Source organism: Leucoraja erinacea, chromosome 15, assembly GCF_028641065.1.
Source record: "Leucoraja erinacea ecotype New England chromosome 15, Leri_hhj_1, whole genome shotgun sequence".
Taxonomy (NCBI): domain Eukaryota; kingdom Metazoa; phylum Chordata; class Chondrichthyes; order Rajiformes; family Rajidae; genus Leucoraja; species Leucoraja erinaceus.
Window position 1 is genome coordinate 10969902 of NC_073391.1, and position 25929 is coordinate 10995830.

The 25929-nt window shown below is 41.3% G+C and overlaps 1 protein-coding gene and 1 long non-coding RNA gene across 2 annotated transcripts in view; one reads left to right on the forward strand and one right to left on the reverse strand.

The window, feature by feature from the left end:
* tcerg1l (transcription elongation regulator 1 like) overlaps positions 1-25929 on the reverse strand; it is a 662686-nt gene that overhangs the window by 607839 nt on the left and 28918 nt on the right. The gene's annotated exons all lie outside the window — the stretch shown is intronic.
* LOC129703942 (uncharacterized) lies at positions 6406-8137 on the forward strand. The gene is made up of 2 exons (XR_008724651.1): positions 6406-7473; positions 7674-8137. It is a non-coding gene; the product is annotated as an uncharacterized LOC129703942 (long non-coding RNA).

Consider the following 25929-nt stretch of genomic DNA (forward strand, 5'->3'; position numbering starts at 1 on the left):
GGGTGCGGGTATTGCTCATCGGTGCGGACTCGATTGGCACTTGTCCACGCTGTATCTCTAAACTAAACTAAAAAACAAAGTCGATAGTTAAAACAGACTGAAGTAATTGAATAAACTAAATTAAAAAAATATTTTAACTAAGTTGTTTCTTCAGCCATTTTCTCTCATTGAATGGAATTGGGATGTTGTCCATGAATTAGTTCTAAATTTGTAATGATAAACAATTGCCTCAACTTTCCTTCTTCATCCTGAGAACTAGGGTGAATCCAACTAGAGTGCTGTCATCAAAATTGCTGCCGTTTTACTACAATTTTAAGACTTTCATACTCATGCATGAACTTAGACAGTCATAAGCTCACATTCATGAGTCCGAGGAGCAGCAATAGGCCATTCGGTCCATCCTGCCCTCTCCGCCATTCACTCAATAGACCAAAGGTGCAGGAGTAGGCCATTCGGCCCTTTGAGCCAGCACCACCATTTAATACGATCATGGCTGATCATCCACAATCAGTACCCTCTCCTGCTGTCTCACCATATCCCCTGACTCCGTTATCTTTAAGAGCTCTACCTAACTCTCTCTCGAAAGCATCCAGATAATTGGCCTCCATTGCCTTCTGAGGCAGAGAATTCCACAGATTCACAACCCTTTGTGTGAAAAAGCTTTTCCTCATCTCCGTTCTAAATGGCTTACACTTTATTCTTAAACTGTGGCCCCTGGCTCTGGACTCCCCCAATATCGGGAACAAGTTTCGTGCCTCTAGCGCATCCAAACCCTTAATAAACTTTTGTTTCAATAAGATCCTGTCTCATCCTTCTAAATTCCAGCATATACAAGCCCAGCCACTCCATTCTATCAACATTAGATAGTCCTGTCATCCCGGGAATTAACCTCATGAACCTAGGCTGCACTCCCTCAATAGCAAAAATGTCCTACCTTATATTTGGAGACCAAAATTGTACACAATACTCCAGGTGTGGTCTCACAGGGGCCCTGTACAACTGAAGAAGGACCTCTTTACTCCTATACTCTATTCCTGGCTGACCCATCTTTCCCTCTCAATCCCATTCTCCTGCTATCTACCCTTAGTTCCTAATACCTTTAGAAATGGCCAAAGACATTAGGAAAAGGCAACATTTCTCTGCAATAATAAAGCCAGAGTCATTCCGGCCCAATATGTTCCCAGTGGCAAGCTTAAAAAGCAAAATAGATTCATAAATCTATCTTAGATCAAAGCCACTCTATGTTCTTGATAAATATATGAGGAAGCAAAATAGAATTACACTTGTATGAGCTGGAAAATTCATTTTATTTAGCTATCCAGTAGAAAGGAGAATTATATTTTATTTCTGCGTGTAGGTTGGTTTGGTCATCCGTTAAATTGCTGCATATCTATCTTACCAAAATGAAAATAACTTTTCTGAGCTGAAGTTTTTAAAGCATATGATGGTAAGTTTCCTCATCATAACAAATCATGTTCAGTCCATTGTTTAGTTTAGTTTAATTTAGAGATACAGCACAGAAACAGTCCCCTTGCTCCACCGAGTCATAAGATCAAAAGTTCATAAGTGATAGACATAGACATAGATAGGAGTAAAATTGGGCCATTCGGCCCATCAAGTCTACTCCACCATTCAACCATGGCAGATCTATCTCTCCCTCCTATCCACATTCTCCTGCCTTCTCCCCATAACATCTGACACCTGTACTAATCAAGAATCTATCTATCTCTGCCTTAAATACATCCACTGATGTAACCTCCACAGCCTTCTCTGGCAAAGAATTCCATAGATTAACCACCCTCTGACTAAAGAAATTCCTCCTCATCTCAATGAGGTCCCCCCTCATTCTTCTCCAGCGAATATAGGCCCAGTGCGATCAAACGCTCATCATATGTTAACCTACTCATTCCTGGGATCATTCGTGCAAACCTCCTCTGAACCCTCCAGAGTCAGCACATCCTTCCTCAGATATGGTGCCCAAAATTGTTCATAATATTCCAACTGCAGCATGACCAGCACCTTATAGAGCCTCAACATTACATGCCTGTTTTTTGTATACAAGCCCTCTCGGAATAAATGTTAACATTGCGTTTGTTTTCTTTACTACTGATTTGACTTGCAGATTAACATTATGGGAATCCTGAACCAGCACTCCCAAGTCCCTTTGCACCCCCGATTTCTGTATTTTCGCCTCATTTAGAAAATAATCTATGCCTTTATTCCTACTACCAAAATGCATGACTCCCACACTTTGCTACATTATATTACATCTGCCACTTCTCTGACCACTCTCCCAACCTATCCAACTCCTTCTGCAGAGTCCCTGCTTTCTCTACACTACCTGCCCCTCCCCCTCCATCTATTTTCCTATCATCCATAAACTTGGCCACAAAGCATCAATCCCCTCATCCAAATCATTAATATACCATGCGAAGAGCAGTGACCCCAGCACCGAGCCCTGCAGAACTCCGCTAGTAACTGGCAGCCAACCAGAAAAAGCCCTTTTTATTGCCACTCTGCCTTCTGCCATATCGCCAAGCTGCTAATCATGCTTGTATATGCCCTTTGATACCATGGGCTCTGACTTCCTTAGCAGCCTCCCATGTGGCACCTTAGAAAAGGCTTTCTGAAAATCTAGGTATACAACATCTACTGACTCTCCATTGTCGGTCCTGCTATTTACTACTTCAAAGTATTCTAGCAAATTTGTCAAGCAAAACCTCCCCTTCACAAAGCCATGCTGACTTTGGCCTATTTTATTATGAACTTCCAAGTACTCCGTAACCTCATCCTTTATAATGGACTCTAACATCTTATCAGCCACAAAAGTCAGACAAACCGGCCTATAATTCCCAATATTCTGCTGTGCTCCCTTCTTGTGCAACAATTGGCAATATCGGCAATTTTCCAATCATCTGGAACCACTCCAGACTCTAGCGATTCTTGAAATATCTCTATCAATGCCTCCACAATCTCTAAAGCTACCTCTTTCAGAATCCTAAGGTGCAGTCCATCTGGTCCAGGTGCCTTGTCCACCTTCAGCCCCTTCAGCTTCCCAAGAACCTTCTCCCTAGTAATAGCCACTTCACTAACTTCCACCACATGCCGCCCAGCACTTCCCGCACACTAACACTATTCTACACACACTAGGGACAATTTACAATTATATCAAGTCAGTTAGCCTACAAACCGTACGTCTGTGTGGGAGAAAAACGGAGCACCAGGACAAAATTCACGCAGATCACAGGGAGAATGTACAAATTCTGCGCAGATAACACCCATAATCAGGATCGAACCCGGTCGCCAGCGTTGTGAGGCAGCAACTCTACTCCTGCGCCATCCAGCCGCCCCATTACTCTTTCATATTTCTTCTACAACCCAGAAAAATACACTGTATAGTTATCTCCATCTGCTTGAAGATCACTTTACAAATCACCAAGGCTCGAAGGTGATTTGTAAAGTAACCTAGAAGCAGATGAAGAAAATGTATCAATGGTGATATGTATCTCAAAGAGACTAATGAGGATTATGTGATAGGTTAGAGGTCTAAATTCCAAAGGTGTAAGGATGGATAAATCTAAAGGGTTGGGAATTTACATTCCTGGCAGCAAATCTTTGTCACAATAAGCAGATTTGATAATTTTCCAACATGTTTTTCAATGATCAGTGTAATGCACAGCTGAATTTCTGAATTTCTGACATTCACACTAGGGAGGCTCCAGATCTTATGTGCAGAGTTGTAAATTTACCCCAGACTTTTCTCAACTCATTTACTAAATACATTTTGTAGTCACTTGTCGAAATTTTTGTTCATAAATGAGTGGTTTACAAATAAACCGGATACCTTTAGAAACAAGAAACCATGTTAACTTTCTCTGTTTAAGAAGGAACTGCAGATACTGGAAAATCGAAGGTAGACATAAATGCTGGAGAAACTCAGCGGGTGAGGCAGCATCCATGGAGCGAAGGAAATAGGCAGGGTTTTGGCCCGAAACGTTGCTTATTTCCTTTGCTCCATAGATGCTGCCTCACCCGCTGAGTTTCCCCAGCATTTTTGTCTACCTTAACTTTCTCTGCCAGCTGAAAGATGTCAATATAATTGAGTAATAAGAATAATTCAGTCGATGCCAAAGAGAATCACATCACCGTGAGCATTTTTCCAATAAAAAGCTTTGCCAGGTTTTCTTCTGATTTTCACATGACACTAAATGGCAGACTGAAGTCAAGGGGACAATTCAAATTATCTGACCACAGGCCTGTTTTCACATTAAACTGGCTGCTGGAAGCACCAGAGAATAGTCTAATAGACTGTCCTCTAATTTTCATTATTTTTCCATTTGGAACAACAAACTGACAGCACAACAGGGAACACACTTACAAGGCATTGGAAATGGAAGTCATAAATATGCATCACTCATGCTGCAGAACATCTTTCTGGGCCACTTCGGTATATGCCACCAACACAGCTCATTTCATTTTTTTTTTTTAACATTTAAATTACAAAATATTCATGACAAGACAAGCTCTACAAATAGAAATAAATGCATGCAAGGCAAATGAAAATATGCTTTAAAAAATTAGCTCAAAATGGAGTAAAAATGTTATAGTTAGCCATTATGAAACAAGATCAATATTATTTATATTCCAATGTTTTAAATTGACATTTATAATAATGCACTCACACTACCATCTATGGCATTACAGAAGATTAGGTTCAAATATAATTTGCAAATATCTGCTTTTGTTACTATGATGTTAGATCATTATTTTCCTTAAATCACCTCAGAAAATTGACATTAATGTCAAGAATAATTCAGAATATATTAAATTATTATCATTAACTCTTGTTTTAGATATGATGTGTCATTGTTATCAGTAAGTAAATAAGTTTATTGGCCAAGTATTCACATACAAGGAATTTGCCTTGGTGCTCCGCCCACAAGTAACAACATGACTTACAGTGACAGTTACGAATGACTCAGAAAACATTAAACAATAATAATAATAAAACATTAATGATAAAACACCATTGATCAAGCATGTGAACCAACAAAATACCCGATTAAAGGGGGCTACAGATACTCGTGGATAAAAACAGTTTTTAGGTCTGGCTGTGGCAGCTTTGACAATCCGGAGTCGCCTTCGAGAGGGAAGTGATTCAAAGAGTTTGTGGCCAGGGTGAGAGGGGTCAGAGATGATCTTGCCCGCTCGCTTCCTTGCCCTTGCAGTGTACAGTTCATCAATGGAGGGAAGGTTGCAGCCACTAACCTTCTCTGCATTGCATTAGGGTTTACTAAATTTCAATTTTAAAATCTGAATGCACTTCTTCATATTAAATACATACATATCCAGGCAGCAAATCAAAACCAAAAATTGCAACAAGGCAGCCTGAAATTGGATCATCAGAAATTTAATCAAAACATGCTGCAAATTAGCACGCTTTATGGTCCAGGACAACATGCTGAGGAAGTTGATAAAGATATGTGTGGTCAATGCAGAGGTTGTATGAAGAAGGTCACAGTTTATAGCTGTCCCATCATTGCATACTGTGATTGAAGTGCTATGAACTAATTGCTCTAAGATTGAACATATACAATATCATGCTAATTTAAATAATTTAACTAGTACCTGTATTTGGAATAATTATAACTGATGATTCTATGAATGCAATGAAAATGTTGACTTAAATGTATAGTATATACTGCAGATGTTATTTTAAATGAATACGTTTTTGAAAGTAAAAGAACCTACATGCTCGTGCTGGAGATACTCAAACAGATTATGCAGCAACTGGAGGGAATATAAAGAGAATTGAATAGATCATTCTAAAGAATTGATTCTGTTTCTCACTCTACAAATGCTGCCTGGCCTGCTGACTACCTCCAGTATAGATTTTGTTTTTGTTTCAGATTTCCTCATTATTCTGCTTTTGTGACACCAATAGATTAAAATGTCTTAACTCAAGAAGTGATCATAAAAAACATAAACTTCATTCATTCCATTCATAACCATAACCATTCAATTCCACTTAGATCATAAACTTCAATTCAAAAAGATGAAAAAGTAATCTGTAGTTATATTCAGGTGTGTAATATTTTACTCTTTAGGAATAATCAATCACATTAAACAAAGAAAGGCATCTTTCATTATGAGTCCCAAACAACTGTCATATCTGATTTATAAGTTAACAGATTCTTCTGCTTATTTGGTGTTGGTTATTAATCTTTCTAATGTTAGAAACTGTATGTTACTCTTATTCTATTGAATAAGGAAAGACATTAAATATACTCAAAATTGTGCCTGAGTTCAGTTGACTAAATTGTGAAATATCTCAGTTGTTGGCATGTTGGAAAGTTAATCTTAATATTATATGTTCACCATTACTTTCAATTGAAATCTGGATTAGTGGGTGGCACATTGGCGCAGTGATGGAGTTGCTGCCTTACAGCGGCAGCGATCTGTGTTCGATCCCACCTACGGGTGCTGTCTGTATGGTTTCCTCTCACGCTCCAAAGATGTACAGGCTTATAGGTTAATTGGCTTGGTATGAACGTAAATTGTCCCTAGTGTGTTAGGATAGTGTTAATGTGCAGTGATTGCTGATTGCTTGGTGGGCCGAAGGGCCTGTTTCCGTGCTTTATCTCTAAATGAAACTGGTGGGGAAAAATGCGGCAAAGTGCCAAGTTCTTCAAATAAGCCACACAATATATGAATGGAAGTGTTGCTTATCAAATGCAAAAGATCATATCCATTGTCCCAGCCGCATCAGACATGGGTAAGCTAAAGTAAGTAATGCAGCTGATAGGTCATAGGTTATGTATTGAAACTCAAAAAATTCACAAATTTGAAATCTGATGCATATGCCACCTGTTTGCATTCCCAAGAGTTTGGGGTTGTTTTCTTATTATTATGCACAGTGGCAGGAGAAGGAATTCCCAAACGTCTTTCTTCCACCTTTTCTCACACCTGTGTTTATGTACCTGTCACCGTCTGGATTTTTTAATTTGTTGCATCTGTTTATTCAACAGCATCTGCGTGGCTTTACTCACTCTAATATGTCATTTCTTTCCAAGGAACAATATAAGATACAAAGCATGTGCATGCGTACACACAAAAGTAATAGATGGACAGGAAATTAATTCCTGAAAACAACATAATTTTGTGTGTATCTATTGGCCTACAACCAATCTGACTATACACACCAAATGTAGCCTCCTTTGGTTTTCAGTTATTTCACCTTTTTTTGGCCTTTAATCTTATTTCTCCTGACACTTCTGGGTTATCCATTATTCTCTCTCCCTCTTGGCAGTCCGACAAGAAAGATCTTGATATATACAAGAAGAAATATTAAAAGCTGCACAATGGAAGCAGATGATGAAAAGCCACAGGGATGTTAAAGACTAAAATACAATCTCACATTATATTACAAAGCAAAGATGAAATTCAGCAAATGGCAACAAGATAAAATTAAAGGTACACAAAAAAGCTGGAGAAACTCAGCGGGTGCAGCAGCATCTATGGAGCGAAGGAAATAGGCAACGTTTCGAGCCAAAACCCTTCTTCAGACTCAGCTCCATAGATGCTGCTGCACCCGCTGAGTTTCTCCAGCTTTTTGTGTGTACCTTCGATTCTCCAGCATCTGCAGTTCCTTCTTAAACAAGATAAAATTAAAGTTGTATGACAATAATTGTAAGAGAAATGCACGTCAGATTTACAGGACAAAACACAAACAGAGAGCATCAAACCTTGGCCACAACCTGTTTATGCAGCCATATGATCATGGAAATTCACACCACATGAAGTGGCCATTCATCTCTTTGTGCCTATGCCAACAAGCTTTTCATGCCAACAACACTTCCTAGCTCATGGTTTGCATGCTCCTGGATGAGACAATTCCAGACCGTTAAGAGCTAATTTATAAGTGTGTTCAAAGTTCATGCCGCAACAACTTTTGAAACAGCAAGTTCAAGAACTCCACTATTTTTAATTCTCCTCTAATCCTTCTACCATTGACCCCATGTCTCCTCATTAATGATCTTACTGCAAAAGACAAAAATACCTTATTGTACATACTTCTGTTATTCTCGCAAAATTTTATATAGATCTTTTAATCTTTCCTCAACCTCCCATACCCCAAGGGAAAAGCAAATAGCCTAGCTTATCATTACTCACAAGTAAATGTCTTTATTCATATCAACCTTAACCCAAGCTTTCTGAAATGCTGTGACTAGAACTAAATCATAGATGCCTAACTGTTGGATCAGATTATTGAGTCCAGTGGTAGAGCATTAAGCACACTGAGTGAAGGGATCAGCTGCACTTGCTACATCTGCTATCCATCTATAAAAATATTTCAAAGTCCTTCGACAGTCACAAAAATTCCCCACCATGTCCATGTAGGCCATCAAGTACATACCTATACCAAATCCATTTACTACCATTTAGACAGTGGAGAACCATTAAAAGACCATTGGGCATTCTGGGGCCAAGACTGTTTGATGCATTGGACTTTTGGAGATTGACTTATTGCCTATCACCCTCTACCTCCGAACACCACATGGCCCACTTCACAATTATGGAGATTCGGTATGTCAGAGAGGATTCTCTTGAACTTCTACAGGTGTACAGTAGAGAGCATATTGACTGGTTGCATCACGGCCTGGTTCGGCAACTTGAATGTCCAGGAGTGAAGACTGCAAAGCATTGTGAACACTGCTCAGTCCATCACAGGCTCTGACCTCCCCACCATCGAATGGATTTACTGGAGTCGCTGCCTCAAAAAGGCAACCAGCATCAACAGAGACCTACACCATCCTGGCCACATATTCATTTTCACCCCTGCCTTCGGGAAGAGGGTAGAGGAACCTGAAAACTATAACCTCCAGGTTCAGGAACATCTTCTTCCCTACAGCCATTCGACTATTAAATACTACAACCTCAAATAAGCTCTGAACTACAATAGTATACTATTATTATTATTATTATTATTATTATTGCACTATTAATGTTTTTTTTGTGTACAGATGTGTGCATGTTTATATATGCATATTTGTCAGTATGTGTATATATACATACACATAGCTTTTTTTCTCTCTCGTTTATTCTATGGTTTACAGTGTCTATGGTTTACAGTGTACTATGTTTACATACACTGTTGTGCTGCTGCAAGTAAGTTTCATTGTTCTATCTGGGACATATGACGATAAAACACTCTTGACTGCAGTTCACTGAGATATCGAGGTGCAGTTCAACATGCCCATTGTACATGGACAAGGCTAATGTGGGCATTTGAATGCCCACCAGAGGTCATAGTCTCAGAATTAAAGGACATTCCTTTAGTAAGAAGATGAGGAGGAATTTCTTTTGTCAGGGGATGGTGAATCAGTGGAATTCATTGCCACAGAAGGCTGTGGAAGCCAAGTCAATGGATAATTTTAAAGCAGAGATAGGTAAATTCTTGATTAGTAAGGGGTGTCAGGGGATTATGGGGAGAAAGCAGGAGAATTGGGTTAGGAGGGAGAGATCGATAAGCCATGATTGAATGACAAAGTAGACGATAGGCCCAATGGCTCCTATCACTTAAGAACATGCAGGATGCAAATTTGGCAGCTGACCGGATCCAATGGATTGATGAGATAGGACCAGACATTACACTTTAAAATATCTGAAACCCAATCCACCAGCTCACATCCAGGTTTAACAGAGGCAAATCAAGGAATTGGAACCCAACATTACAGGTGGCACAGTTTTACAGAATAGTGGGATTATTATATCTAGTGTCCTGGTCAAAATTGTCCATGATTCAGCATCAATATAAGAAATGTTCTGGATATAATTACAATAGTGTTTGTTGAACTTGTTATGTGCAAATTCACTGCAGTATTTCCCATGAATAGGAATTAATTTTCTGAAGCACTTAAATTATTGTAAAATATGTTGGTGCAACGAGAGATCTTTAAATTGCTGCAGAAATACAAAAAGTAATTTTGTTTCAAATGCATAGGTTTGCAACTTTGAGCTTGATCTGAATATATCTAATTTATCTGGATTTTTTTCCAATTGTTAAATATCACCAGTTACCAATCAAAAACAATTAATAAAAAACAAAAAAAACAATGGGATAAATTTCAAACATTGCATTAGCAAATTTCAAATTGGAGGATAATTTACATTAGCATAAGTTATCCCTTGCATTATTTAAGCAGCATACATGCTTATGAGTGAGTAGGGTGGATATCTAATTTGAAGGATCGATTTCCAATTCAAAATGGTAGGTGACTTCAAGAAGAGCATGCTGTTCATGGCATTACCATGTGCCTGCTGCCCATCCTTATAATTGGTAGGTTTCCAAGTTTGGGAGGTGGTCTTGAAGAATCTTTGGTGAGCAGGAAGTGTTTAATTTGTAGATGGTGCATACAAGTGATGGTAGGGTGGGAGAAATGAAAATTCAAGGTGCTGGTTGTTGCACCAATCAAATACATATTTTGTCCCTATTAGCGTTGAGCTTCTCGAGTACTGTTGGAACTGTACTCTTGCAGATAAATGGAAAATATTCAGTTACACTTCGGAATGGTGGAGAGATTTAGGACGGGGACTAACCACGGAATCCCAGCTTTTGTTTTTGTACATTAGTTCATGGCATTTATGTAGTTGCCATGTTCTGCTTTGGTAACTAATAGCATATTGACTGCATAAAATTAGGGTAATTAACAATCAATAGAACATGGTTAGATTCTCCCTTCACAAAGATTGTGCAACACAAATGTTCCTTCTCACTTAACACCCAGGTGTCAAGTATTAGATCTTGATGCATGTTGGCATTATCTGAATTGAAATTGAAAAAGAATACCATGCAATCATCAGCAAATATCCCCATCTCAGATCTTATGATGGAGCAAAGGTTATTGAAATAGCAAAGAATCAGCTGACGATGATTGGTCCTATGATACTGCCTTCATGAACGTATACAATGACATAATTTAGCTAGTTTGAGTAGCATCGAATAACTTCAATCTGGAATTAAACATGTGATTGGGATGAAAAGAAAAGCTTTTGCAGCATCCTCTGTGATTGTGGAGGTGGCGGTGAAGGGGGAAGGCACTAAAAGAGCTGGAAGATACTTTTGGTGGTGTTCGAATCCAAACTGATCAAGTGGGAAAAAAGCAGATGTCATGCTCATCAGTATGATCTGAGTTTGACTGCCCAGCAGTGTGTCATCTGTGTATGTTAATGTGAACATGATGTTACTTGAAGCACGAAATGCTAATTGGGATCCAATAGTACTAGAATGGGGTAGGGAACTGAGACACCGGACGGCAAAGTCGGCCATAGGAATAGATTCACCATCTAGAGCCAAGCCGGGCCAGAGGGGGCAAATGCTGGCCATGTAAGTCAGCTTTGGGAACAGAACCACCGTCTCAGCAAAGCCGGACTTCGTGAGCCCCGGCGGCAGGGGGCAAACTCAACCCGCTGAATGGCCACGGATGTCCCAAAGAGGTCAGGATCAGCCGCCTCACCTGGCCGAGGCGCCATATTTCTGGGGGGTAATCCTGTGGGATGTCAAATGCCCTCTTGGAATTGTGTACAGGTTAAAGGTGGTGGCGGGCCATCAGTTTCCGGAAAATTGGCGGTGGACCTGTATAGGGAGGTGCAGGCAGCAACCACCAAATGGCATGAGCAACTGCATTTGTATTCAATAATATTATACTATAAGAGAGACCTTCACACTTGACATGATGTGGTGGACTGCTGGGACCATCTCACTCTGATGTGTTCATCAAAGACTGTTACAATGGTTTATGATTAGTTGACGAGCCAGACCACGGCTGGAACTCAGGTAAATGTCAGAATCGGATAGCACTGGGAGAGAGCTGGATCTAGGAAACATGCAGAGACAGAAAATAAATGGTCTTGGGTGAATATATTTAAAAGTCCCTTTCCACAAGTAATTGAATTCAAAACCTTGGCAACTAAACTTTTACTTGCCTATTCTCGTATTATCTGATTAGAAATCACATTTCAATGTATTCCAATCATCCATTAGCTATTACAGTGCAAATAACTGTGATTTATATGGTAATCGTTATTTGGGAATTCATCCTTTATTATTTAGTGCTAAGTTAGAAAAAAATATATAAAGACTTGCATCAGTCTTATTGCACAAATCCTGTGGTCGTCCACACATTTGATTTACTTTAACAATAAAGTGGTTTGAAATGCCCCGAGGATATCAAATATACCATAAAGTTCCAGTTATTTCTTCTCGTCCCGAACTGTATGGGTGAATTTTGAAGCAAATATTTTATTCTTTTTATTTCTGATTGGGAGAAATGTTGTTGTAATGCAAATTTCCAAGCAAACTGTACCATCAAGTTAACTGGTTATTGTTTTTAGTGTGTTAAATAACTGACAAAACAGTAAACACCTTCTGTGTTTTTGCAAGTAAAATACGAACAAATATAATAAGGTAATGGTAAATTGAGCATTCTAACAAACACTCTGAGGAATTTTATGTCAATTATTTTATGCGGATGCCCTGCTCAGTTCACTGCTTCTTCCAATTATTTTGTCATCGGGTTCAATTTATTTCTCTCTTAAAAGCCATAAACAAAAATGAAAATAAATTCCTGTCTATATTTCTTCTGATCAGATCTATAATTTCTGGATAATATGCATGAAACACAGGTTATAAATGGAATCCAGATAAATTCCTTGAGTGCCTCGAAAGTGAAGACATCTTAAAATTAAGTGCTGAGAATTTGGCCAAAGGGATAATTCAGTGCAGAGAGGAAAGGACAAAATCCCTGTGCCTCCAATGCTTGTTGTAGACTATAAATTTAAGGCAAGATTTAAAATGCTGTCCTTTGTGAAAAATGATTACATTTGACTCCATTCAAGGACCCAAGCAGTCTTTCCAGATGCGGCAGAGGTTCGCCTGCACCTCCTCCAACCTCATCTATTGCATCCGCTGCTCTAGGTGTCAGCTGCTCTTCATTGGTGAAACCAAGCCTAGTCTTGGCGATCGCTTCGCCCAACACCTCCGCTTGGTTCACACTAACCAACTTGATCTCCCGGTGGCTCAGCACTTCAACTCCCACTCCAATTCTGAATCTGAGCTTTCTGTCCTGGGCCTCCTCCAGGGCCAGTGTGAGGCCCACCTCATATTTGTGTGGAGGAGCAGCACCTCATATTTTGCATGGGCAGTTTACACCACAGTGGAATGAACATTGACTTTTTCAATTTCAGGTAGTCCCTGCTTTCTCCTCACCTTCCCAGCTCTCCCTCCTCCTCTTCCTTTCTTCTTCCCCCCCACCTCCCCACACTCACATCAATCTGAAGAAGGCTCGACCTGAAACGTCACCTATTTCCTTCGCTCCATAGATGCTGCCTCACCCGCTGAGTTTCTCCGGCATTTTTGTCTACCTTCGATTTTCCAGCATCTGCAGTTCCTTTTTAAACATTTGATTTACCATAGCTTTTATGAGCGACTCAGAAGTGAAAAATAAACAAGTTAGAAGAGCATCTAGATTCATGACATACCTCATTAACAGGAGGAGAATCAACTAAGCTGGGTATGAACAACATCATACAGAGCAAGACCGACTAAAAGTAGAACACGTAATCAAAATCCACAGAAATAATAACCAAGTGATACTAAGTATTTTCTCTAAGAAAAAATTCTAAAGTTTGGTATACGGATAGACAAAATGCTAACCATGGCATCTAGGAGTAGGAAATTATCTAGAGGGAATGGGAGATCCTCAAACTAAATACAGCACCGTTGAATAAGTAGGAGGACAATTAGCATTGTTTTTAAGCAGGATAAGATGGCTTGAAAGGATAGTAGAAAAGGAAAAGGAAGTTTCAGTCATTATAGTCCATATTCGGATCAACAATAAAATACATTGTTAAGAGATTCTATTTGTGTGGTATCAGATGCCAATTGTTACATTTAAAAGAACCATTGACTAAAAAATCCATGTGAAAACTGGTTTGGGGTTTAGGGATTAAATTGTATGTTAGAAAGGTGTGAGAAAGAGGTAATTTATTTAATAATACATTGCCACCAGTTCTTGGACCAGAAGGAAACGTCCCATTGCTGGGGTTTCACCCGAACCAAGCTTGTAGCCACCCCTTAGTCCTTTCTTGTGTTCTAGTGTGAATTATACATTAGGTAGATAATGAGAATCTGTTTTCTCAAGCTGGGAAATCTAGAAACAGGGCATATAATATCAGACATTTAGGAACAAAATAAGAATATATTTCTTCGCTTGGTAGTATAACTTTAGAATTCTTTATATGTGAGAACTGTGCCTGCTATTCTTTCAGTAAATATAAAGGGAATTATTTTGTTTTTAAGCTAAGGGAATTGAAGGAAATGGAAGTTAGGTAGAAAAGTGGAATTCTGCCACGGAATTGCCAAGATTGTTTACAAGACAGAGTTAAAGTCAAGTGACTGTCTGGTCTCTTGCCTGCTTATTTTCCAATGGACTTTGGGAAGAATTTAGCTGAGCAGTAGGAAACAGAATTGGGCAAGTGTTCAAAGTGACAGAATGACACACAAAGACACAGGGATTGCGAGCACAACAATTCATGAATGGGAACGAGTCAGAGTATAAAAGTGAGATCGACCGACTGACCAAATGGTGCCAGCACAATAACCTGGCTCTCAACACCAGCAAAACCAAGGAACTGATTGTGAACTTCGGAAAGTGTAGGATGGGGTCCCACAGACCCGTTTATATCAACTGGTGGAAAGGTGGTGGAAAGGGTCAAGAGCTTCAAATTCCTGGGCGTGCATATTTCATTGTCCTATCTGGGACACATGACAATAAACTCTCTCTTGACTTATCTTATTTATAAATTACTTAAAAGATAGATAGCCACATTAGAGTTTGCTGATAATTCAAAGTAGCAGTTTAAGCAGAATATAGAAGGAAACATTAAAATTACAAACAAGTACTGGCAGATAAGGTAAGTGGATAAAACTATAACTTCAATGTAGGCAAATATGAGGCTAACCACTTTGTACCTGAAAAGGACAGTAAAGTATTGATTTGAAATGCTATAGAGCTAGAATCAGTGGGAATAAAACCAAACTGTGGGCCATTAAACATGGGTGACATGAAAATAATCAACACAGCTAATGTATTCTTGCCTTACTATCTAGAGGGTTGGGTCACAAGTAGACAAAGGTTTAATTAGAATTATAAAAACCCAAGGTAAAAAAAACTAGAATATTAGGAGGGTTTCTGGGCAATAGGTCTAAGGAAAGACAAATTGGCTTTGGAGCATAGCAATGCAGATAAATCAAAATGACACCTGGTGTAGATGGTTTAAATTACAAGAAAAATTACGCGGCCTGGGGTGGTCGAAGCTGCTGAAGCTGCCGCCCTCCAGTCCAGCGGACGAAGCTGTTGTTGCGGGAGCTCCGGAAAAACAGGTCACCAACCTGTGACCTGCAAGCTCCCGACGATGTCGTCCGCTGGCCCGCGGCCGAACCTCCGAGGATCTGAAGTCGGGTTGCCACTGCCGGAACGCCACCACAACCCCGAAGTCAGGCCGCTGCTGGAACGCCGCTGCCGGAACGCCGCCACAGCCCCGGTCGGGCCGCTGCCGGAACGCCAATCCCGAAGTCAGGCCGCTGCCGGAACGTCGCCACAGCCCCGGTCGGGCCGCCGCCACCGGAACACTGCCACAGCCCCGAAGTCGGGCCGCTGCCGCCGGAACAGCACCACAGACCCGAAGTTGGGCTGCCACTGGAACGCTGCCCCAGCCCCGAAGTCGGGCCGCCGCCAGAACACCGCCCCAGCCTCGAAGTTGGGCCACTGCCAAAACACTGCCACAGCCCCGGTCGGCCGCCGCCGCCCCAGCCCCGAAGTCGGCCAGCCTCGCGCTGATAAGTCACGGCTGGCTCTGCCTCCGGAGCCTTGAGGTCGGTCCCAGTTGGAGGCCGCCAGCTCCGCCATTAGGCCTCAGCGCAGACGGAGACGGAGACAGAGACGGGGGATACAACAAGAAAAGGTTGCATTCTCCCGAAGGAAGAGACTAAAACAAGTTTTTCCCCACACATACACAACCTAATAACTAAAATTAACTAACTAAAACAGGACAAGAAAACAACAAAAAAAGAAAAAATGGACGGACTGCAGGCGAGCCGTAACTGCTAAGGCAGCGCTGCCTCTTCCGGTCCAAATGAATAGTGAAAATTGTTTACTCGGTTAGCAAATTTAGGACATTACATTGTCAAAGAATTAGAGCAAGGTCTTTCAAGTATAATTTGAAAATACTTCTATCTACAGTTGCTAGGTCAACCTACAGTTCTGAATCTATGATTGTCCGATTCTGATGACAGAAGAGATGTGCAAAAAACGGAATTATATGAAATTCAATTAGCCTCTGATCTACGGTTACATTGAGTTGCAGAATTAGTATGAGGGGCACAAATGTTCCAAATTCACATCTGACCTTGGTATCTTTTCTTCTCCAGCTGTTCTTGTGCCTGGACCAATCGGGTGCAAGTTCAGTTAATCGATTCCCGAGTATTTGTGAAGAGAACTATTAATTTCACACACAACCGAAGGAGGATAAATCCAACAACATAACTCAATGAGAGAAATCATCAGCATTGAGCTGGCAGCACGTTTTGGAGTCCAGTGTTCCCAAAGGAATCATGAACTTGCCAGCCCAAATGTTGAACAGCTATTCCCAACAAGGTTTGATCAATTTTTTAATGAGTTGTTGGATAAGTTGAGTATGAAGTTGGGAGGTCATGTTGCAGTTTTCTAAGACGTCGGTGAGGCCGCATTTAAAGTATTGTGTTCAGCTCTGGGCACCATGTTATAAGAAAATTGTTGTTAAGTTGGAAAGGATGCAGAGGGCTACAGGGAGAGGTAGCACAGGCCAGGACTCTATTCCATGGAGTGCAGAAGGATGAGGGTGTCTTATAGAGGTGCACAAAATCATGAGAGTAATAGAGCGGGTAGACACACAGAGTCTCTTGCCCAGAGTAGGGGAATCCAGAGGGCATAGATTTAAGGTGAAGGGTGAAAGATTTTAATCGGAATCTGAGGGGTAACGTTTAACACAAGGGATGGTGGGTGCATGGAACGGGCTGCTAGAGGAGGTAGTTGAGGCATGGACTATCACAATGATAAAGAAGCAATTAGACAGGTACATGGATATGTGAGGTTTAGAGGGATATGTGCTAAATGCAGGTGTGGGACTAGTGTGGATAGGACATGCTAGCTGGTGTGGGCAAGTTGGGCTGAAGGGCTCTATGACTCTAAGCCTGAAATATTACAGTGGCAAAGTTGGCAAAGCTCTTATTTTCCTTTTCTTGCACTGACTATAACATTTCTCACCTCTTGACCAGAGCAACGCTGGTCCTCACTTTCCACATCAGGTAGCTTTCTTTCTCTGTACCAGAATCGGTCAGTTACAGAGCAAAGTTAGCCATCTGCAACATTAACCCCTTTTTCTCTCTCTCCCTCGCCTTCTCCGTTTCCCCCCTTTTATTCTTCTGAAGTTAAACCCTGAGAGAACCATTTGGCCTGAACATGAGAATAGTGAAATAATAATAATAATAATAATAATAATAATAACCTAATTGTTTATTTGCTGGATTTTAACCAAAGCAAACATTTGAAAATTGAGTCATCATTGCTTTAAAATAATTGCTGACCTCCTTTAAGGAAAATTAATAACCATCCTGAGCAGATGCTGCATCAGTCAGGCGGTGACACATGCAAAGTGAACCAGTGCCACTAACCAAAGAGATCTCTCCCTGGCAGCTCTGGAAGGAGACTACTAAATGTAAAAATGATGTCCCGATGGCAAACACTTCAAATCACACACAATTCACTATTCACTAGGATCTACTTATTTTTGCTTGTGCATTTACGAAACAAAGGTTACAAGTTCCAATCTTACAATCCAGTCTCCGATGGAAAGTAATTTATGGGCAACAAACATATTGACGATTCTTAACTTGCACAGAACTTGAAAGATAAACAAGAGTTTAACGGGACTAACGCCATGTCCATGTTCCCAATGGTCAACTTCAACGGGAAATGAACACAAACACTTCGAGCGCAAAGCCTATTTTTGTGTAATTTGCACATGAAAAACAACTACAAAAAGGTCCAATCATTAATTTTAAATGAGATGGACATAATTTTATAATGACAAAATATTAATATATAAGAGGAATATAAAGCTCCCCGTTGGATTGCAACCTTGTCGTTGTCGGGGAGCTTGTGTGTCTCAGTAACCCCTAGACCTAAGCCAGCGGGAGGATTGTCTCCTGTTAGGGTCTCCCATGCTGGACAGGTCGAAGTAGAGCTAATAGGACTTGATGTTTCATTCCCTGTAATAAGTCGGCACTCTTGCTATTTGCAGTGGGATTGGAGTGGTGAAAGGTAGGGTAGGTACGTCATCGGGGTCATCAGGTGGGCACCCTCCTTCTTTGACATTTCATTGATAAGCCCACAACATCTCCAGAGGGCTTAACGGTGATACCTGGCATCCCAGTTGCACCACCCCCTCAAGTCCATACCCTCCTGTCTTCACCTTGCAGCCCAATTGTTGTCTCTCCTTTTGATCCAAATCCAATTGCTGTTTTTTTTTGCCGATCGCCCAGCAATCCCTAGTGCCCAAGGTCCTCCAGCCTGCTGCCGTCCAGCAACGGATTGCTCAAAGGCACGAAACACAGCGCCGCTCTCACAACAAGTCCTGCCGCCCTCTATCACCACTACTGCCTGGCCAGGTCGTCCGCATGCAGACAGCCACCGGATTCTCCCGACTCGCAACCGTGGTTGGGGTGGACAGTTCACCGTGGTCCTACTTGGTGGACTTTGAGGGAACTATCTACCGCCGTAGTCGCCAGCACCTGTTGGCCGTTAACGAGCCTAAGCCTCCTCCTGCGGATCCATATACTCCTCCGTTGCGTGTCGAGCCTCCCATTACTAACTACACCTCCGCTCGCTGCATGCCCCACTCAGTCCGCTTGCTGCGGTCTCCTCCCTCTGCTCTTCCGGGGTTCTCCACCCCTGCCCGCTCCTCCCCTGCCCGCTCTCCTCTTTCTCCACCGGCATCTGTTTATTCTACCTCGTCTCCTTCCCCTGGCTCGCCTGTGCCGGTCGGGTCTCCGCCCGCTTTCTCCTTCCCGGCTGTCCCTGCTCCTCCTCCTCTTCTTTCGGGTGGGGAGGGTGAGAGTGCCATGCGCACTCGCTCGTGTCAGATTGTCAAACCTCCAGACCGTTACGGTGATTTTGTTTAGATTTGCAGGTTTTGTATAACCACCCTGCCAACGTCATTACTTCAATTTTTAATTTCTAAGGGAAGGGATGTAGATGGTTTATGCATGTAACCTATAATGTAGCGACCTCAACACCACTAACCACGCCCAGCCATACCAGTATAACTGTGATATCCTCCCCTTGTTCCTCCTTTTTTGGTTCCAGTACGCCTGAAGACTAGATGCAGTCAGTGCTGGGACGTGTGTGACATGTGCTTTAATAAAAGACTCAGTAAAGGTCACAGTGCGTCAGACTGGACTCCTTTACACCAGCTTTTCCACTTTGTTGATGGGGATTTCATACATAGTTAAAGGCCACATGAGTTTTGGTAGTATGCCAAATTGGAAGCACCACAGCTTGAGTTTTCCTGGTAGCAAGGTCTTGTTGATGTGAGCTATGTGCATGATGGTATCCTTTTTCAGTTGTTCAAACTGCTCGGTGTCCTTGAGCTTTGCATCATACCATTGGTCCAAACTCTTCACTGGCATTTCCGAAACAGTTGGAACAGGTATTCCGTCAATATGAAATCTTTGATCCTTGACTTGACCTTTGACAATGGAGATGATTCTGCACTTGCTGGGTTTAATCTTCATCCTTGCCCATGTGATGTTTTTCCAGAAGTCTCTTGGTCCAGGGGACAGTTGTTAGTGTTGTTATATCGTCCATATAGGCTCGTATCGGTGGCAATCGCTGACCACACTGTAGCTGTTTTCCTCCCACAACCCATTTTGATGCTCTGATAATGAGCTCCATTGCCATAGTGAAGGTCAATGGGGAGATGGTGCACCGGGCCATGATGCCTACTTCCAGTGGTTGCCATGCTGTGGTAAAGTCTGATGTTGTGAGACAAAATTGCAGATCCTGGAAGTCGTTTTTTTACCAGATTTGTTATTATTGCAGGCACCTGAAAGAATTCAAAAGCAGTCCACAGTAGCGAATGAGGAACTGATCCATAGGCGTTGGCCAGATCGAGGAACAAGACATGCAGATTATTTTGTTCTTTCTTAGCAGTTTGGATTTGATTTGATGCTGGTATGTTCAAGGCATCTCGAGAAGCCTGCTATGCCAGCCTTTTGGATTGACGTATCAATGAAATGGTTTTGTTTCAGATACTTTGTAAGTCTTTTCGCCACCACATTGAAAAAGATCGTGCCCTCTGTGTTAAGAAGGTTTATTTGCCAAAACTGTTCAATGGTGGAATAATTTTTTTCTTTGTCAAATTGATGTTGTGGGGGTGAGATTGGTGGGATGTCAGCGGGAACAAAAATCAGTTCATCTTTTAACTCATCAGTGTGGATGGCTCTGATGGGTCCTTCAACCTCCTTTTTTGATGCTTTCAGGGATCATTTTTCTTTTGTGAAAATGCCTTTCACAAACTTAAAGGGATCTTTGTAGAAGTGTTCTTGCTTTTTCCATCTTTTTGCGTTGTTTCCTTAAATTCTCCGCTCTGCGCAGCTTCGAGATCCTCTGTTTTAGGTCCTTTTGAAGGAGATTGATGCCGTCCCTTTCTTCTGCTGTTGCTTTTTTCCACACCTTCCTCAGGCCTCTTTCTTTAACAAGTCGTTGGATTTCCTGGAGACGATGGGACTTGCGGGAAGGAGGCCTATCATTCCTGCTGAGTTGTTCCTTCTCAGCAAATTTCTCCTTTCCATAGCTGTAGACTAGATCACCCATCTTCTCCAACTTCTTTCCTGCTTATCCCTTGATTCCACTTAGGATTAAGCTCACATCTGCATTGATGATTTCCCACTCCTTGCTGTTAGACTTTGGCCATTTTACCAATGGCTTATGTCCTTGCATGTTCTCCACTTTACGATGTGCGTGGTTGCGTCTTGGACTGTTGCCTGAAACTTCAGCCACATCCCGTAGGGTGCTGATGCTCTGCGGACTATGGATTCCTTCCTGCCGCTGAGTTTCATCCGACTGATTTGACCTTCCTCTTGACAGAATCTGGTCAAAGAGGGGGCCATGGGTTGGGGATTTTCAAGCATTTCTTCCATCCCTGATGAATTTTGAGACCGCAAGTTGATAGAGGCGAGACAAAGAGCGATCCACTGGTCCTCCAGGTTGGAAGTTGAGCACAGGGCTAACAAACCTGTCTCGTAAAACAAATATGTTACAGAAACAGCAACAAGGAGTGGAAGACCTTCGTTGCTGCCCTACATGCCAGGAGGCATAATAGGCAGTAAATAAGTAGTAAATAAGTAAAGTACAAGGAGACACAAGGAACTGCAGATGTTGGTTTACAATAAAAAATACCACGTGCTGGAGTAACTCAGCACGTCAAGAAGGGTCTCAACCCAAAATGTCGCCCATTCCTTCCATCCAGAGATGCTGCCTGTCCCGCTGAGTTACTCCAGCATTTTGTGTCTATCTTCAGTTTAAACTAGCATCTGCAGTTCCTTCCTACACAGGTCAGGTAGTATCTCTGAAGGATATGGATAGGTAACGTTTCAGGTCATGACCCTTCTTCAGCCTGATTGAGGGATTGAGAAAGCTGGAAAAGAGGTGGGGCTATCTACCTATTATTTGCCGTGCATTGACAGGTAAACGTGGATACTTGGGAGAGGGATTTTCTTTGGCAGCTAGATGATAAATTAAATGGAATTAGACCAGCAACCAGTCTACAATTTAATCGAATCACAGAGTAAAGTAAATAATGGTCAAAAGGCAATAACATCTCTGTGCACCCCTGGATTGATGCAAAGATGTTTTACATTCGATGGTCTACTTTTGCCTGCAGTTATTGCTTACCTACAGTCATATAAATAAGGAGTTTGCATGCTTATGTCAATAATGCCACTGACTTACATTTACCTTCATCTGCACAGATAAATCAAGCTTGTTTATGTTCAGGTAATGTATCTTCACAAACAAAGAACTCTTTCAAGCCCATCTAATCTGAAACATTTAATATGGAAAAAGAACTGGATGAAAATTTTTGTCATAGATAGAAAGAAGTATATTCTTTGTGTATCGGGGTTTATAAAATAAGCAGGAATCAGGCGTGGCAGCTTGGAATTCCTCGTCTAAACAGACTAAAAAGCAATAAATCACCAGGATACTTAAGAGTAAAAACAAGCAGCTATGATTCAGTGATAGCCATTCCTTGGGAGTCATAAACACTAAAAAAAGTTCTGATGGACTGGAAGTGAATGTAATTCCCACCAAGGGTAATTACAGATTCATCAGCCTGACCTCTGTAATCTGAAATCTAACATGATCAATAATCAAACTAAAAGAGTCGTTTCATAAAGATAACCTCATAAATAACAGCCAATATAGCTATTAAAGGGAGGAAATGTTTGGTGACCATCGTCAGACTATTCCTTGAATAAAAGGACATGACATTCTAAGTTAAAAGCATTTAGCTGAACATCAAGAGGCTTCATACTGCAAGCAAACAGTTGCACAATTGGTAAGTAGCAATTTTATGGGCGCAAGATATACATGGATAAATTATTACAAAGAGAATACAGAAGAAAATTGTCAGGAGAAAATAAAAATATTTTAAAAAATGTAACATGATCTATTGCTTTTAATATGCTTAAGCGATCCAGAAAATAGCCTTACTACAAAGTGAATTTAATGATGTGATTATCAGTGGTAAATAGACTTTCATTTAGAAGCTAAAATGTGTTCATCACTAATATGAAGATTTATTTCCCCCCCATTTTGAGGGGATGTGGCCTCTACAGGGACGTCCAGCCTTTCCTGCCATTCCCTAAATTAATTTGAGGAAGTGAGCAGTGTACCTCTGCGGCCCTTCCACAATATTGTTGTGTATGGAGGTCCAGGGATCAACGCACCAACAATGAGAAGTGGTGATTTATTTCCAAATCAGGACGATATGTGATTGGGAGTGGAATCTGTAACTGGTGTTGTTTGCATGCAGTTCTTGTCCTTGTTAGATGTAGACTTCACAAATTCGGGAAGGATTTACATATTATTGCAGTGCAGCCCTTGGCAATCTGTTGTGAGGCGAGTGACCATTATAGGTGGTGGATTGGGTGCTACTTATTCTGGACACTTTCTCATGAACGGTACCAATATAAAGATAGGTGCAAAAAATGTTAAGAGGACACCAAAACCTAGAAATTAAATTTCTCTGATATACAGTGCCCTCCATAATGTTTGGTACAAAGACCCATAATTTATTTATTTGCCCCTGTACTCCACAATTTGAGATTTGCAATAGAAAAAAAATCACATGTGGTTAAAGTGCACATTGTCAGATTTTAATAAAGGTAATTTTTATACATTTTGGTTTCACTATGCAGAAATTACAGCAGTATTTTTTATACATAGTCTCCCCATTTCAGGGCACCATAATGTTTGGGGCACAGCAATGTCATGTAAATGAAAGTAGTCATGAAGTTTGTTGCATATCCTTTGCATGCAATGACTGCTTTGCAATTCATGGACATCACCAGTTGCTGGGTGTCTTCTCTGGTGATGCTCTGCCAAGCCTGTATTGCAGCCATCTTTAGCTTATGCTTGTTTTCGGGGCTAGTCCCCTTCAGTTTTCTCTTCAGCATATAAAAGGCCTGCTCAATTGGGTTCAGATCAGTGATTGACTTGGCCACTGAAGAATTTACCATTTTTTAGCTTTGAAAAACTCCTTTGTTGCTTTCGAAGTATGTTTGGGATCATTGCATTGCTGTAGAATGAACCGCCGGCCAATGAGTTTTGAGGCATTTGTTTGAACTTGAGCAGATAGGATGTGCCTATACACTACACAATTCATCATGTTACTACCATCAGCAGTTGTGTCATTAAATGAGGATAAGTGAGCCAGTACCTTCAGCAACCATACATGCCCAGGCCATAACACCTGGTATGCTTTGGATCTTGGGCAGTTCCTTCTCTCCTCCATACTTTGCTCCTGGCATCACTCTGATATAAGTTAATCTTCGTCTCAACAGACCACAAGACCTTTTTCCAGAACTGTGATTGCTCTTTTAAGTACTTCTTGGCAAATCCTAGTTTTGCAGCTAACCAGTGGTTTGCATCTTGCAGTGCAGCCTCTGTTTTTCTGTTCATGAAGTCTTCTGCGGTCAGTGGTCATTGACCAATCCACACCTGACTCCTGAAGAGTGTTTCTGATCTGGCGGACAGGTGTTTGGGGATTTTTCTTTATTATAGAGAGAATTCTGTCATCAGCTTTGGAGGTCTTCCTTGGCCTGCCAGTCCCTTTATGATTAATAAGCTCACCAATGCTCTCTACCTTCTTAATGATGTTCCAAACTCCAAATTTGAGCCTAAGGTTTGGCTGATGTCTCTAACAGTTTTATGCTTTCTTCTCAGTCTCATAATGGTTTATTTGATTTTCATTGGCACAACTTTGGTCCTCATGTTGATCAACAGCAATAAAAGTTTCCAATGGTGATTGAAATACTGGAAGAAAGACTAGGTGCGAAGAGCTCTCTTATACCTGCATTAAGGAGGCAATTGAACACACCTGAGCAATTACAAGCAACTATGCAGCCAAGTGTCCCAAACATTATGGTGCCCTGAAATTGGGGAACTATGTATAAACAATGCTGTAATTTCCACATGGTGAATCTAAAATCTATTTTAAAAATGGCCGTTATTAAATTCTGACAATGTGCACTTTAACCACATGTGATTTTTTTTTTCTATTACAAATCTCAAATTGTGGAGTGCAGAGGCAAATAAATAAATGATAGGTCTTTGTCCCAAACATTATGGAGGGCACTGTATAGAGTGTGTTAAAAGAAGATTGCGTTTTTATGCCACTCAGGAAATTTAATGCTGAATTGGAGTGATTTTCTTCAATTTAAAACGTTAGAAACTGTTTCACATGTTGCAAATGGAAGTAGCTGTTCATCCCACAGTTCCCATCTCATTGATATACTGACTGTTGGGAAAAAGATCACGGTTGCTAAAGCATTCTCCATAGGAAAAGCAGGGATGGGGAGGAGATTGCAACTGGGGTGGAACAGATACTAAGGCACAGGGAAAAGATTAAGTGGTGGTGTGTTTGCTAATGGGACATCCCAAGCTTTGTGGTGATCTGATCAAGCTCCGTGTCACGATCAATCCTCTTCCCATAACAATGATCATGATTATAAATCTCAGGCAAGTGCTGCGACTTCTGTCTGGGCTGCCACCTGGCAAGAGGACAGAATGTAGTTTAGAAATACAGCGTGGAAACAGGCCCTTCAGCCCACCGAGTCCACACCAAGCACCAATCCTTGCACATTAACACCACCCTACAAACACTAGGGACAATTTTACATTCATACCAAGCCAATTAACCTACAAACCTGTACGTCTTTGGAATGTGGGTGGAAACCGAAGATCTCAGAGAAAACTCACGCAGGTCACAGGGAGAATGTACAAACTGCGTACAGGCATGCACCCATAGGCAGGATCGAACCCTAGTCTCTGGCGCTGTAAGTCACCAACTCTCCCGCTGCACCACCGTGCCGTATAAACCGATGTGGGGAGTCAGTGAGAATAAAATTAGTCTTCACATGGACCCCTTAATTCACACATGGTTCTTGGGTTTCTGCATGATGTAATCCCCAAATGAACATAAAACAGTATATGTGTAGAAAGGAACTGTAGATGTTGGTTTATGCAAAAGAGAGACACAAAGTGTCGC